Source organism: Falco peregrinus, chromosome Z, assembly GCF_023634155.1.
Source record: "Falco peregrinus isolate bFalPer1 chromosome Z, bFalPer1.pri, whole genome shotgun sequence".
Classification (NCBI taxonomy): Eukaryota; Metazoa; Chordata; class Aves; order Falconiformes; family Falconidae; genus Falco; species Falco peregrinus.
The window spans coordinates 77,314,132-77,330,781 of NC_073739.1; the positions used below are offsets into that span (position 1 = coordinate 77,314,132).

General features: G+C 40.3%; 1 long non-coding RNA gene across 1 annotated transcript; it reads left to right on the plus strand.

Annotated features, from left to right (window-relative positions):
- The first annotated feature begins 817 nt into the window (after nt 1-817).
- On the plus strand, nt 818-9,308 carry LOC114011796 (uncharacterized). The gene is made up of 3 exons (XR_003553887.2): nt 818-946; nt 5,150-5,199; nt 7,877-9,308. It is a non-coding gene; the product is annotated as an uncharacterized LOC114011796 (long non-coding RNA).
- The last annotated feature ends 7,342 nt before the right edge of the window (nt 9,309-16,650 follow it).

Consider the following 16,650-nt stretch of genomic DNA (forward strand, 5'->3'; position numbering starts at 1 on the left):
ACAAATGAGACAAAGTAGGAGCAAACTCTCAATGAGACTAGATGAGGCAGCCCATTTCACTCCTTTTACTAAGCCCCATAGCAAGTGCTCTTAAACACTGAGTCACCTTTGTAAGAAATTTTTTTTTCAGATTTGAAATGTTCTGAAGTGTATGTTTTAAATTAAGGTTTTCCATTTAGCTGAATTAAGTTTTGAAGAGAAAATTTGTCCCACAGATCTGGGACAGTGATGGTAGGCAAGCTATCAGGAGGTTCTGCTGGCCAAAGAAATGCACATTAGATCTTTAAGAAGTGGTTTAATTAGCCAGCAAGTTTCCAGGAGACTCAGGAAGACATTCACAGTCCTCACAACAACAGAGAAGCAGAGTCTTGCTGAGACAATGAGGGACTTGCTTGCACGATGAATCCATGATTATCTTTCTCTCCACACATTCCTGCTTGTCCTTCTCACCTAGCTTAGGAGAGCTCTTTTCGGAGAGAATTTCAAGGGCTGCTTTATTTGTTAGGAGACAAGGAGGCACTAATAAATTCCTCTGTGTGAGGTATTTAATTACATAATAATGTGTACACTAATCAAGGTAAATGTGTTTGTGAAAACACCTTGATATGGGAACAGTTAATCACCCAAGGCATTGCTTCTTAACACACCTTGGAAGTTAACTTAATTAAATTAATTAGAACAATGAAAAAATGAACTGTTTATTGGTCTACAATGGCCCGAAGCGAACGCTTTTCCACCAATGCTAGGAAATCTCCCAGACTGCAAGTAATTTTTCTTTTTTTTCCCAAAGCCTCCAGTTCTTTCACTTATGGCGACTTGTGAGGAGCCTGAAACTGGTGACATTTTCCTCTACAGCCTTCACATCTGAACTGTCTCTGCAGGAACCACATGATTTGTACCCAGAAGTACTGTACCTGATGCCAAGACCCAGAAAATGAACTTATCGGTGAGCTGATCTGTGTCACTCCATGCTAGTTAGAAAAGAACAGTTAATCCGCAGGGGATATGCTTGCTCACAATCAAAAGCCAACCGAGATGTGTGGAAAGACACCGTATTATCTCTAGTGAGCTTTGCACTGGATCTCACTATCCATTATCACTTTCTACCTCCAGATATTACATCCAGTACAGCCATTTGCTCTCCTGTTTTTCTGGTGGATCTGGCTGACAAATACAATTATGTTTTCCCCTGTGGCTTCAGCAAATTCTTGTTGACCACAACTTAGACAAACATACAGCTGGTCTACAGGAACGTGATTGTGTCTTTGGTCACACATATAGCTGCTGCTAGCTCTATGTGGACACCAAGGCTGACTTAAGCTGCAGATTCATGTATAATTTAAGATGCTGTCAAGACAACATTGATGTGGAAAAAAGCACACACACTCTTCTAAGCCTGTCTTCCCTGCTCTCTTTTATTCCCATCTTTAGCTCTGGAAAAAAACATTCTTACAGCGTTATGGAGAGATAGATCTACTAGACAAAATATATGTATTTTGCTTGCTGATCTTAAACCAAAAAAGCTCCTTGACCTGATTCCTAGTGGGGCTGCGCAAAGGTTAGCTTTAGCACAGAATGGGGAGGGCACACTACAGGAGATGGAAGGAGGGGCTGGGTGAGATTGCAGTGGGTATTCTTTGTGAAAGCAGTAGCTTATGCTGACTTAAATCATGCATGAAATTAATGCTGTAGCAAGTCATGCTGAGTGATGTAAGCAATGGGGTTGGAAGCCTAGCAGACAAATGGTTATTGATAACTTCTGCCATGCATTGACCTTTTGGAAGTGACCTAGATTACTCACTCTTGGACACCCAGGGGAGGCTGGTCAGGGACGGTGAGGCCCGTGGATGCCTCGGGACCCTGACACCTACTTGTTATCTGCTCCCAGATGAAGCGGAGGAGAAAGGGCTTCATCATTGCTACTAATTTGAAGTGGGGGTTAGTCTTTCAATCAAGAGAACAGCCCTTCTTCCTTCATCATGGTCTCCTGATTGTGTTTGTAAAAGGAAAATGTAGTTTCTGAGTAGACTAGTTTTAAAAAGAAGTTGTTATAAATACTCAAGACTCCAGGACCTCCTTGTTCTAGGCATTTTGCAAACGTTGAACAAAAGAATGGGCTTTGCTCCAAACTGCTGCTTTGGGGTCAGCCAAGATGCTTTGTAAACATGGGACTGGGTCCTTAAGTTTGCCAGTCTGCAGGGCAGAATGGGACTGTGCACTCAAAGATCCAACTTGGTGACCTTTCAAACCTGATGGTACAGACAGGACTGTATCTTGATAGGACAGAAATAGCAGGTTCCACTCCTCCATAGAAATTCTGCCTTTTGTAGCTCCCAAGAGTTTAGTAGCTGGTGCAACTGTCCCTTCAGAGCAAAACCAGCATTCGCCTTCAAATGGATTTCTTCACATTTTTCAACCTAGGAACTTGTGCAGATGCACAACTGGATCCAGAAAGAGGCTCGTTGTGTCAGTGTGGCTTTGCATCACAATTCACGTGTCCTGCTGCTCAGCTTTGCAGTTTAAATGCAGACCTCTGTTCATACATACAGATTCATCTCAGTTCTGCAGCTGACGTGGCCAACATCAGCCCAAGGCTTTCCTGTTGGCAAGTGCTGATGAGCCCTGTGATGTGGAGAACTTGATTTAGTGACCTGGAGTGTGTTACTGGCTGAGTCAAAGATGAAAGAATCCCACAAAAACCAACTGTGAAAAAAGTACTGGTATTTGCGAAGCCAATTAACGGTTTTGATAGACAGTTTCTTCCTAGATAGCAGTTGTCTCTGCCAGCTATGCTTTGCTTATCAGGACCTTTGAAGGTATCTCTAACTAGTTTAAGAAATAAGGGCTGTGAGGAAATGAAGTGCAGTACAGTTCTGGCCTTCATTTTTTTAACCATGTAAATGAATCTGCCACTGCAGTACCTCACTCCTGCTCTCACTCACCTGTATGATCCAGTCTGCCTCATTGTCACAACTCAAACACAGCATATGAAAAGAGGGGGAAAGAAGGCATTCCTTGAATATGTGACACCAGCGTTCTCTGCTTGCTTTGCCTAATCCTGTTTTTTTTTTTTTTTTTTTTTTTTTCTGAAACCTCTGTTTCCTTCTACTTCCAGGTTTTATAAACACTGTTCTTCTATGTAGGTATTGTTTGTCCTCACTTTGATTTCTTTTTTTTTTTTTTTTTTTTTTTGTCTTCTTCTTTATGTATGTTTTGTTTTCTTAGACATTTATTTGTTAGTTTGTGTGCATGTGCAAATGCGTTTATAATTTTCTCGGGACTCTTTCATCAGAACCTATTATCCCAAACCTATGTTGTTGCTATGTAACGAAGCCGTGCTGCTGTTTTGACATGGTTTTTCTTGCTTTATCTCTGTGCTTCTTTCATTTCTTAATTCTCTCTCTTCCAGGCATTTCTCTCTCCCTTCCTCTCCCCTGAAGAAGTCCAAGAGGCATATACTACATATGCACATGCACACACGCATACACGGGCACACATGCACACACAAATGCAAAGAAACACTAGGGGAAAAACACCCTTCAATTCTTCCTGTGCTGTTCGGTGACTTATTTATTTATTTTTGAGGTCTCTTCTGGAGCTGAAAAATAAGACACAACAAGGTGTGTGTTATGCTGAGATAACACATGCCTTTGGGGAAGTGTGAAACACAAGGCAAAGACGAGCGCCTTCAATGACCCAAGATGAGAGTTATCTTGTGGTAACACACACCTAGATGTGTCCCATTATGGCTGTGAAGGATGGGGATGGAGGAACTGGAAATAAAAGGAATCCTAGAACTTAGATTCCTTTTATTGTTGTTATTATTTTTAAGTTACTCTTCAGCATGTCCTGTCATTAAAAGGAGAGTAGGATTCCAGCCAATAATCCTGTGGGAAGCCCATTATAATCTGAAATAATAAATGCAGAGATGATAAAGCCAGAAGGGACACTCACATTCACTCTTCCTGTGGGTAGTTCCATATCACAATTTATTAAATGTCACCAAGCTGCTCAGCATTGGATTAAATGTATTTGATTACGTACCTTCCCAAAAGGCATCCCTACCACTTCTGAAGACATGAGAACACAAGGAATCTATTACTTACTTGGGTAATTTGTTCTGATAGTTTATGACCCTTACTATTAAAAAGTTGTGCCTCCCTCCAAATTTGATTGTCTGGCAGTATGAATGTGTCAAGTCATTTGTGCTTCTTCTGTCATATTGCTTTAGATTAAACTACATATCCTACCTTGTCCTACCTATGTTTTAATCAAGTCACCTCCTGGTTTTCCTTTCAGAAAATTAAGTGAATTGAGTATCTTTAATCCTTCATTAAGAACATTTTTGAATCCATATGATAATTTTTAAGACTTCTTTATCCATTGCTTTATGTCAGCACCTTCATTTCTCAGGACTGTCACAACTCTAATCTCATCGGTATCATTTACAGAATGATTCTTGTTTATTCTCCAGTTTAGACACTGAATGAAAGTTTACATAGGCATATTACACACATGTTTTTAAAAAATCAACGTGAGAATCCACGATGAGTTTCTGGTTTTCAAAAGTGTTCAGGGTCTTCTTTCTAAAGAAGGCAAAGAAGTTTTGGACCTTCCTTTTCAAGGTATGACCTTGGCATCTGTTGCAATGAAGCTTATGTTTATATGGTTGTCGTTTTTTGAGAAAGCCAAATGATTTCCCTGTCCCCATCATTACCTACCATCCTATCAATCTCTGCGTCATCTGCAGGTTTAAGCTGTAGCAATTTCTTATTTACTTATTGATGAAAATATTGAATAATGCTGCACCAATTACCAAACCACATTAGAAATAGCTCCCTCCTAAATCCTGGGATCATACAACACTGAGTGCTGCATTTTGAGATCTGACAGTTAGCCAGTTCTTAATCCATTTAGCATATGTTTTATTCATATTTTATGGTGATAATTTTTAAATTAGACTGTTTTTCAGTACTAAGTTAGATATAACAAAACATACTGTAAAAAAAGATAGGATGAGAGGAGTCTTATGTTTTATTGACCCTTTCAGCTATCCAGGAAAAAAAAAAAAAAACAACACAAGAGATTCCATCTATATTTATTTGCTTTAATGACTGGCTTTTCTTTCTAAAACATCGAACTTTTGAAGTCATTGGAACTCGTCAGAGATTTCAGCAAGTAGGCTGATCCAAGACAAAGGTAAGAGAAGATTGCTGCAGTCCTGCTTTTGGTACATGAACTCATCTGCTATCACGCGAAAATCTGTCTAACTATGATCTTAGAAACAACAGTTTTTCTGTGTGACCTGGGTAAATTGAATTCAGTTTGTAGCAAATTGTGCTCAATACCCAGTAGAATGAAAACCTCAGATTAATAGATTTTAAGGCCGGAAGGGAACATTATGATTATGTGCTCTGACCTCTTGCATAGTGCCTGTCGTGGAATTTTAGACAGTAACTCTTGCCTTGGGCTCAATATCTTGTGATGCATAACAGCCTATTACTACAGCAAGTGTTGGACTTCTTTGGTGCTGCCTACATGAGAGTCAACTGTTTTCAGCATCAGTTTGGGGGTAACTTGGGGGTGGCTTTGGAAATGGCTGTGAAATAACATATAGTTTAGCATATCTTTCACAAGGGAAGGTAGAACCTTTCATACTCCTTTACAGATATATATGTGTGTATGAGGGGGTATATAAATACATATAAATATACAAAAATATATAAATACATATAAATACTATATATATATATATGTTTAAAACATAGAATCATAGAATCATGGAACTACAGAACAGTGCAGGTTGGAAAGAACCTACAAAGATCATCTGGTGCCACCACACTGTCCAATTGCATCTTGAAAAACTCAAGTGAAGGGACTCCACCATGTCCCTGGTGGCGGGGGCTGTTCCAGTGAACAATTGCTCCTACTGTAAAAAATTTCTTTCCTATATCCAGAGGAATCTATTCCAGGTGCAGCTTGCTCCCATTTACCTTTTTCTTCTCCCTGTGGCTCCTTGTGAAGAGAGAGCCTCTGTCCTTTTTGTAGCTACCCTTTAGGTACAGGAATACAGTGATAAGGTCCCCCCCTGAGTTTTCTTTTCGCCAGGGTGAAAGGACCTAACTCTTTCAGTCTTTCCTCATAGGGCAGCTTCTCCAGTTCTTTTGGTCATCTTTGTGGCCCTCCTTTGGATTCCCTCTGGTCTGTCCATATCTTTGTTGAACTATGGGGACCACAACCACAAGTGCTGCCTTAGAAGTGCTGAGTAGAGTGGGATGATCACATCTTTATATCTGCTAGTAATGGACCTGTGGATACAGCCCAGGATTCAATTTGCCTTTGTTGCTGCAGCAGTGCACTGCTGATTCATATTCAGCTTGTTGTCCACCAGGACCCCCAGATGCCTTTCATCAAGGTTGCTCCGCAGCCACACAGATCCTAGCTTGTACTGGGCTTTTTGGTTATGTCATCCCAGGATAATTAAATTTATTCAGTCTTAAATTTCTTTTGGAAAAAAAATAAAAATCTTCTCCATTACAATTCCTGTATTCTGGACAGCTAGTGTTCTCCATGCTATACGTGACGGAAAAGCCTCAGGACTTGACATGGCTCAGGGTGTGTCTACCTTGACAATTTAGTTTGGAACAGGAGTGTATTTCTGAAGTGACCTGAATCTTTCTCAATGACTACACTTTGCACAGAGTGAGTTTTGAGGGTGTGACCCGGGTCTTGTTTTGGACAAAACTGATCCCAGTCATAAAGTGTAATAGAACAGCTAATGTGCCTCCTGTAGCTTGTGTTTATGAAAGTAGCCTAGGGCTAGTCTGAATAATAATAAAAAAAAAAAAAACAACAAAAAAACCAACGAAACCCAAAAGGTGTATGGTGTTGGTACTGGGCTTAGGGCAGCAGCTGATTCTGCATATCTACTAAAGTTGCATCACCCTGCTTGTTAATGTAAATGCATCCTCAGCTATCACCACATCACCTCATCCTGTGCATGGCTCTGAGGCTAAGTAACTGCTCTGCAAACAGCAAGAGTCAGCTCCACTCCAGAAGCACTCCTTTAGCTTTATCTACAAGCCAATTGGCTTTGTTGGTCTCAGCCTGCACTGGGAGGAACCTGCTTTGAAGTCAGCCACAGGGCATGGTTTATCTACAGTCTGAATAATTATCTCATCAATAAATGAAAGCTGGATTTTTTTGCTGTGGTAGCTTTCTACCTTCAGCTCTTTAATGCCTTCACCTTTGGCATATCACAGGCAGGAATCTGGATATTTCCATTCATCTCATGCATGAGGACACACATCTAGAGGGTGTGAAGTTTTTCTTCCAGATTAAAACCTGATGGCACTGACTAGCAATGTCCTGGGGTACTCAGAAACTTGTTTCTAATACCTGCTTTTTACATTAAAATGAGAAACATGAAAGGTTAGGGTCTCAGAAACCCAGAACAGAATGAGATTTTCAATCTTGTGGTATTTTAAAGCTGTGTTTAGTGGTTAGTGAGTGGTCCATATGGAGCGTGTTACTCAACTATTTTTTTAGGGTATCGGGGTATGCATCCAAGCTGACATCCTGATTGGTAGTCCCAACAGTTCATCTCCAGATCACCCGGGCACATATGGTGAACAAACTACATGCACTAGAGGTTAGGAAGACATAGATGGCAATTTTGATGCTGTGAGAAATGTGCTTTGTGAGCCAACTGAGGCTTTGAGCATTCTGTGGGACTGATGCACCTTATGTAACATAGAGATAACTGCTAACATTTTTTCTGAGTGCCCTTTCCTCAAGGTCAATGAACTTGCTATTGCTTCACAGAGGAAAATTTAGGTCTCATATACTCCTCTTTTATTCTTCACTTGATTCTCAGGGTGCTGGTCAAGATGGCAGACTTTGCAAATATGAACAGAAGAAAAACACAGCAGGGATCTAATGAAGCAAATTCTTCAGCATGTAGCAGTAACGGATTTTTATACCAGTCCTAGCAAGGACTCTCACCGTGAACGGCGTGCACATTAACTTGCATTCCCAGGAACCTAACACAAATTCTTTTGAACACAGTACTGGAAACAGGACAAGCTAAGGGGTGTCATTCTACTTACTAATAATGCCATATCCATTATTATCTTCAAATGCCCCTTTTAGAACTTTGCTGATCCCATTGAATATTCTGGGTAGCTGAGTTTTCAAAACATATTCATTCCCAGTAGAGCTCTATGCTCTGTTGATTGGCTGCCTCCTTTCCTGATCACGCTGTGAACTTTAGTGGATGAAATTTTATACATAATCATGCTGCATTCTTTGCTGATTGAGCCGCCTATTATCACTGTTTATATAGCTATTACATTCTGCGTTTCCCAGTCCAGTTGCAAGCTTGTTTTTCCCCAATATATTATGCAAAATAAACTGAACAGGAATTACAGTATTTCCAACCTGCTGTGTCTTCAGAATCTAAGATAGCAAAATGCTTAGGTTTTCTTTCAAATAGTAGGATAAATGCTTCTCCAAAGATTGAAGCTGCTGGTTATGGAAAGCTTGTGCCACTTACTGTATGCAAAATAGGGAGATTTACAAAGAAACTGATTGCATCTTTATTTGCTTTATCAAAGAATCTAAAACCATAGCTGAAACTATAGAAAATGCACTTTAGTGGTCTTAAAACAAATGATATCCCCAACAGATTTGTCGACAGCTTAGCACATAAGCCCAGACTGCTGAAGCAAAAAGCATCTGGAATTTCTACTGCTAGAATATGCACCTTAATAAGGAAAAGATTCAAAAGTTCAATGCCTGAATTGTACAGCTTGGTCAGCGGAGTTTTGCAGCTGAACAAGCGTTGTCTGTGCAGCTGGCTTTGCCAAAAATAAATAAATAAGGGGAATGAATAAACCGGCACTGAAAAATATGAATCTTCCCTAATAATAAAATATGCAAAAATGATAGTAAACTCTCTCCATTTATTAAATTCAATTATGCCTCTCAATCAGCAAAGTGTGCAACAACTGCACTCAAGAAGGGCGTCACTAAATCAGGGGAAGATACAGCCCAATCAGGAAAATTTAACAACTCGATCATTAAATTAGGCAACACTACCAGAACCAAGGTAAATAAAAAGAAGATAAACTGTACAGGCTGATCTTTGCAGGCTAAAACGGTGAGAGGGAGACTGAAAAGACACCATTGGATAATAAATAGGTCAGTCTCCTGGGGGACTAGACCTTTAGGTGATGTAAATAATTATTGCTTTAATGAAGTTACTGGAGCTGTATCTGTTCTTCTAAAGTAAATACCTGGTACAACAATTGCGTTGTGACTCTTTCTTTATACAATATTAGCTCCTTTGTAAGCTGATGATAACTGCTACTGCTACCTACCCCCATCAGGACCCTACTGTGACAGGTGCTCTAAAGGCAAGCAAGGAACTGATGTTTAGTTCTTACTTATGTAGTAGTGCTCTTTTCCTTCTTTCCCCAATTATTTTTTTGTTTAAAAAAAAAAGTCAAAAGCGTCGGATGTACACAAATGTAAAAATATTCCACCAGTGCTATGCAAAAGATCAGCCTTCACGCTCAAATGTTTAATGCCAGCCTTGAAACATCAAATGACTCTGCAGGGCAGCTCGGTGTAGGCGTTACAAATGGCTATGCGGGCCTAACACATGTAACGGGAAAGAATTAAATACAAAGAAAAAGGCAGTGACTTGAAGGTGGTGATTCCTGGAAACGAAAAGAAAGTTTGCTATTGATATGAATGGGAGATTGACAGTCCAAGCAGGCCTGCTGATAATTTTTTAGCCTCTCTAATCAGACAACCTGTTGTAGGATGGTGTGTCTGGAAAGTGATTAGAGGGCCCTTGGATACTACTGCAATGAAGAGAAAATCATAAAAATAGATAAGATGATATCAGATCTTGTATAGCAGGAAAGTCTTACAGGCAGTATTGTCAATAAATATATGAAATTTTACCACTAATTTCTGAGATAAATCTGACCTGTTAATGATGGCTGCAAAGTGAACATGACCCTGCACCATAAGAGCTCAGTAGACTGGGCTGGAGAGTTTGCAGTCTACTAGACAGATCAGGTGAAAGGGTTAAAAGATACCAGGGGATCATGTGGCCAAATTGAGGAACAAGTGTAAGTCCATGGCAAAGCTGCTGATTCACGCTGTCCTGACTTGGTCACAAAGTTTCATAGTCCTGTAACGCAGGACTCACTAGGTGGCCATTCACTAACCTGTGTCAGTTGTTTGCTGTCAGTCGTCACTGATCGGCGTCCTGTCCATTTGTGAGGACTGGAAGTCTGGATATTTACTCAGGGCCTTTGGTGGGTGCATATGAGTTTTTCTAGCCTGTGTCAATATATCATTGCTATTCTCTTTACCCGTATCAAGTAGGCTAAAGGCAATCTGTTCTGAAATCATGTCTCCGTTTTGCTGGGTAGACATATGCTTAGTCAGATCCTTAAGGAAAGCTGCCACTAATACAGTGTATGGAGGAGCTGAAGCTACTGAGCATTACAGGTGTTTATTTAACCTTGGCATACATGGGAAAACTATAATGATTTGTTTTGTACCTGAAGCCCCAGAGAGGATTATGCTGCCTGTCTACTGTCTGTATGTGAGGTGTATGAGCAAGGCAACTTAAAAGCCACAGCCAGTTCCTGTGCTTCATCAGGATCAAACATTTCAATTAAAATACTAACTTTTAAACATTAACAGTAGTCTGAAATAATTATAAAATAATGTTCCCTGTGGCCATTATATCCTTAAGCGAGATGTAATTTCTGCTGTTAGTGTTCTCAGCACTATTTTTCCAGCTTTCTTCTTTACAATTCTTTTCAATAAATTCAGTGCTCTTGAAAATAAGATACTAATTAAAACAGCACAAGAAGGAAGGTGCTAAAGAACACTAAAGCACAGACATGCATAAATCATAGAATCATAAGAATCATTTAGGTTGGAGAAGACCTTTAAGTTCATCAAGTCCAACCGTTAACCCAGGACGGCCAAGTCCATCGCTAAACCATGTCCCCCAGCACCACATCTACATGTTTTTTAAACACCTCCAGGGATGGTGATTCCACCACCTCCCTGGGCAGCCTGTTCCAATGCTTCATCACCCTTTCAGTAAAGAAATTTTTCCTAATATCCAATCTAAACCCCCCCTGGTGTAAGTTGAGGCCATCTCCTCTTTTCCTGTTGCTTGCTATCTGGGAAGAGAAACCTACCCCCATGTGTCTACATCCTCCTTCCAGGTAGTTGTAGAGAGCCACAAGGTCCCCTCGAGCCTCCTCCTCTCCAGGCCGACCCCCCCCAGTTCCCCCAGCCGCTCCCCACCAGCCCTGTGCCCCAGCCCCGGCACCAGCCCCCTGCCCGTCTCTGGACACGCTGCAGCCCCTCTGCGTCCCCCTGGCAGTGAGGGGCCCAACCTGAACACAGGAGTCGAGGGGCGGCCTCGCCAGTGCCCAGTGCAGGGGGACAGCACTGCCCTGGCCCTGCTGGCCACGCTGTTCCCGGCACCAGCCAGGATGCTGCTGGCCTCCTTGGCCACCTGGGCACATGGCTGGCTCATGTTCAGCTGGCCACAACCAGGATCCACTGGTCCTTTTTTGCCAGCTCTTCCCCCAGTCCATAGCACTGCATGGGGTTGTTGTGATCCAAGGGCAGGACCCGGCACTGAGCCTGGTTGAACCTCATACAACTGGCCTCAGCCCATCGGTCCAGGCTGCCCAGACCCCTCTGCCGAGCCTCCTGACCTCCAGCAGGTGAACACTCTCCCCCAGCTTGGTGTTGTCTGTGAACTTACTGAGGGTGCACTTGATCCCCTCCTGCAGATCATCGATAAAGACATTAAACAGGATGGGCCCCAGCACCGAGCCCTGGGGAACACCACCCCTGACCAGCTGCCAGCTGGATGTAACCCCATTCCCCACTATTCTTTGGGCTCAGCCACCCAGCCAGCTTGTTACCCAGTTTATAGTATACATGTCCAAGCCATGAGTAGCCATGTGCACACACATGCATATATAAACATGAAAAAGATGTCTGTATGCACACAAGCGTGCAGAAGCTCTCCTAACACTTTCTATTCTGGATGGTCTCATCACACACTATATTCTACAGGTCATGGGGCCATAACAGAAATATATGCACAGTCGACATTCAGATGTCACAAAGTGGTAGATGTCTGAAGGAACCATAGCCTCAGAAGCTGACAGAGGTATAATTCACAGGAGTTTAACAGGGCTTTGAGAGATACAATGTCTTTGCATCTTCTGCACGCTTCCCATGGTTAATTCCTGTTCTGCCCCCACTAAAGTCTATAGGTGAAATACCCAACACCCCTGGGGCAGATCTGGGTGCTCAGGAGACATTGATTTGCCAAACACACAGGCATGTGCTTCAGAGCCACTGACTTCAATAAGAACTGCCCACTTGTTCTCAGCTTTTATTGAAGCCAATGGCTCTGAAGCACATGCCTGCATGCTCTGCAGAGATAAAACCTGAGGAACTGTCATGTTCTGAGGCTGATTCAGATACAAGCACACAGAGCCCTTAAATTGATATAAAAATCCTACAAAACATAGACACACACGTTTCACCACTTTATCATCCTTGAAAATCAAGGCATTGTGAAACAAAACAGCTTCTATATAATGCTGGATAATAGATGAAAAGGTAAAATACATATGATATGACACACTTTTACCTGAAATTGTTCCTTAAGGAGCATTTAGCCTTTACTTAATGGTGCAACAACTTGTTATAAGAAGATGTGGAAATTTGTTTATTTATTCAATTACTTATTAGAAGGTATCGTTATTTAATTTCTGAAGTGTCACAATAAGAACACAGAGGACTGGGGAGCATTTGCCCTGTTTTTACATATGGTAAGAGGAAAATTTATATGTATGTTTGGGGAAGGATACTTAAAAAATGTAAAATGTTTCATTAAACAGCAGTTTACCTCAGCTGTTAATTTCATTTTTATACTTTACAGAAAGGAAAGTGCTGCCAATAGCTGTTCAAGGCAGCTGATGTCTTATTTAAGATTGTTAGCTGCAAATGGATGATCATACATGTCCATTGTTAGGCAGTTTGCAAAGCCTCCTCAGGCTGGCTCTCAGCACTGGAAACATCTGAAGACCTTCGTAACGCCCAGTTCACTGCAGTGACTCAGTCTTTGCAACAATTAATGAATCGAGTAGCAACATCACAATATCATTAGTGCCAGGAGAAAGGGTGTAATTCATATCACAAAATGTAGATGTGTATATATGAGGTGGTCATTTCAGGGCTTCCTTACCTCAGTGGGCGGAAACACATTTAGATAATGTAGTTATATAAAATGGTGTATTAGAATTGTGGGGTTTTTTAAAAAATGATTTCTTTAAACCAATACAAAAAATTGCCATGACAGCCACTTTGGAAGCAAAAGGTCAGAGTAAATATTTCAGTGAAAACTCTCTGGGATGAATACAGATTAATTATACTTCCCTTAAGCCTCCTCTCCTTCTTACCTCTCTCCTATACACAACATAAATCCTTCTTACTCTAAGGGAAAATTGCTTATATTACGGGAAGATTGTGATGAACATTTTGACCAGCTGTGTTTTGCATCACCTGATCGATCAGTTTATATATACATATATATATTATATGATATATATATTATATGATATAACAGGCACAAGCTCTGCCATTGCTTCAGGACTAAGCATTTCTTGTTAGAAGATGGTTTAGGCTATATTAAACTTTTTTTCTGCATGTCATACAAATCCTCTGAATTTACTGGTATTTAAACATGTTCCTAAAGGACAGCTTTCGGTTTCAGTGTTCTTCTGAATGGGATTTTCTGCTACTTAGGTTTGTAAAAGCATTGATTTTGTAAAAAATAATGTTAACTGACCACCTAATTAAACCTTAGCTTTCTGAGTCCCCACAAGAGGGCTGAATCCTTGTTCGGATTCATTTTGGTGTGCTAACTTTTAAGTACTTCAGTTTGCAGCTTGGTAATGTTCTCTTAGCTTAATATGTGTGTGATTTTAATGATGTCCTCTGTATTCGTGTATTGTACATTTAGAAGGCCTTTTTTAAAACAGATACTGGTCTGAACAGTAATTTATTGTTACAGTACCTCATAAACTGTTTCTCAGAAATACAGAGCAATTTTAAAAGGAATAATTTTTCAAAGTAATTCTTGTTTGACCATGTCCCTTCCAGTATGAAAAAGCATAATTACTTCATTTTTTCATGCGACCTAACCTCAAACTGTCTTTAGAAAATATTACTTTTACAAAGTATGTATGCAATTTCTTTAAAATATATTTTTTAAGATGTTCCTTTAATGAGAATCTGCGTGCAAAATTTATACTGTACGTTACTATCATTATATATCTAATTGGATAAGAGCACAGAAATGGGAAATGGAATTTTTCTGTAAGCTGAGAAAAAGCATGTATGTTTCCAGGTGTAAAGTATTTAACTGTATTAACCTGCAGCTGTGTAATTGTATTGCCAAGCCAAACAGGCAATCTTACAGTCATTGATAATTAATCTTGCAATTTAATTCTAGATCTCTGCATTTACTGTTCCATTTTCCTTATTACTGAATGTTATATTTCCTTCTTTGAACAGTCCCTATATAAGTAGTACCTTTAATGTAAGGACTTTACTCCAGTGTATAAAGAATAACATGTAATAGTATCATAAGATGGTAAGGACAGGATTTATCTCACCCACCTTTGGTTGCCTGAAAATTAGGTACTTGGTCTAAGCTAGATAGCTGGACTCTTTATATTCAGCTGAGAGGAATGGGCACCCTCAGAGACTGATTTGTCCTGCCTGTGTCAGACATCTGGCTCAAGTTGGGACAAATCACTATCTGGAGTTGTCTGTTTTTCTCTGCTGACTGCAGAGAGACCCTAGGTGATTATTTTAGGCCATTCACCTTTCAGACAGCAAAGGTTAGTTGAGATGAATCCTATCTCTAATTGTGGAAACCCAGATGGCAGGGGAGGGAAAAAAAAAAAAACCAAACCCACAAACCAAAAAAAAAGACGAAACTAAAACCAAACCAACAACAGCTAAAATACATGCGTTGCATTTATTTGAGAAAGAGCAGGCAGGCACTGTACCTAAAATCAGTGCATAACATTCTGTGCTTATCATGTAAAAGCCACAGCAAAAAAACCAGCATTCTTCATGTGTGTGGATGCGTGTAAAGGGACTAAGCAGTTTAACAGATGCTTATGCTTCCAAAATATCTTTTGGATTGGACCCAAATTAAATTTAGTCAGGCCCGAACACCTGTTTAAGGCTGTGATGACACTGCCATATGGTGGGTCACTTGCTGCACACATGCAGACATGGTCAGGTTTATCTGGTCAGTTCAAGTAATAATAACCTAGACACCTACCCAGGACCCAGAGCGTGGTTTTGGTGCATGAGATCTGTAAGATTCACAGCTATGCTACCCTGAAGTAGCCAGCCTACAGCTATTTTGGGCTAGCTGCCCATGATGTAGGAACATCTTACTTTGTGAAAATACCCAAGGGCTGTCTCGTGCTGCCACAAATTTCAGCAACATAGGGTGCACAAAAGTCACATTCCATTCCTCCAGCCTCACCTCTACCTCCTTCCCATGTTCATGTAATCTCACATGCATGTTGAAGAAACCTGGACAGGAAGAATAAGAACATCACAATGTACAGGCTTTGAGTTTCCTTTGTACTATTTCGGGTCTTTTACCAAGCACAAAGGAACCAGAGTGTGATGCCACGCTCCCATCCTGGGTGGCTATGTCAGGCACTGTAGCGTGATATAAAAAAAAATAGTAAAAAAAAAAAAAAAAAAGAAAAGATCAAAGCACTTGGCCTTTACAGAAAAAGAGTGGGTTCAGCAATGTTTTTAAGAAAAATAAGATAATTAAAAAGCTTGTTCCTCTTGGACCATAATTAAATGCAAGCACAATTAGAAAACTACTTTAAAATAGGGAAAATTACTTAAAACCAGTTAATTCAGGATTTGGAAGTAATTTGCATTTCACAGACTGAAAAAAAGCCCCAAAGACAACCCTAAGCTGGGGTATATTTATATAGGTATTTTTATTAAGGTCTAAAAAAAGTTGTATTTCAAAGAGAAATTAACCTGTAGTGAAATATATTTACAAACGTGTAATTTTTTTTTTTTTTTTTTTTTTGCTTTGAAAGTATGGATATCAAAGTAATCAAACACAAACTCTTACGATATCAGCAACGGACTTTCTTATTTATTTAAAGGAAAAAAAAACATTTTAAAGCAGTTTTTGACATAAGTATTCCACTTGTAACATGCCTAGTCACTTCAAACTGCAACGAGTAGATCCAAACAACAGTGTAACGGTTGAGATCCTGTTGCTGTAGGTTCATCTGAATTTACATTGGCTGCTGTGTGTCACAGTGATGCTGTAATGATGTGCATTGACAGCATTTTACCTGTAAGTTTTGTTAATTTTAATAGTAAACCAAGGTTTCCTTTAAAATCAAAGGAAGATTTACCATGGGCTCTTTCTGCCTTCAGTCTTCCGAGTGGAAAGTCAGCGGCCAAACTCCTCAGTTTAGGGTTCCCTTTCTTTCACCAGAGGGTGGAAATCCTTTAAGGACC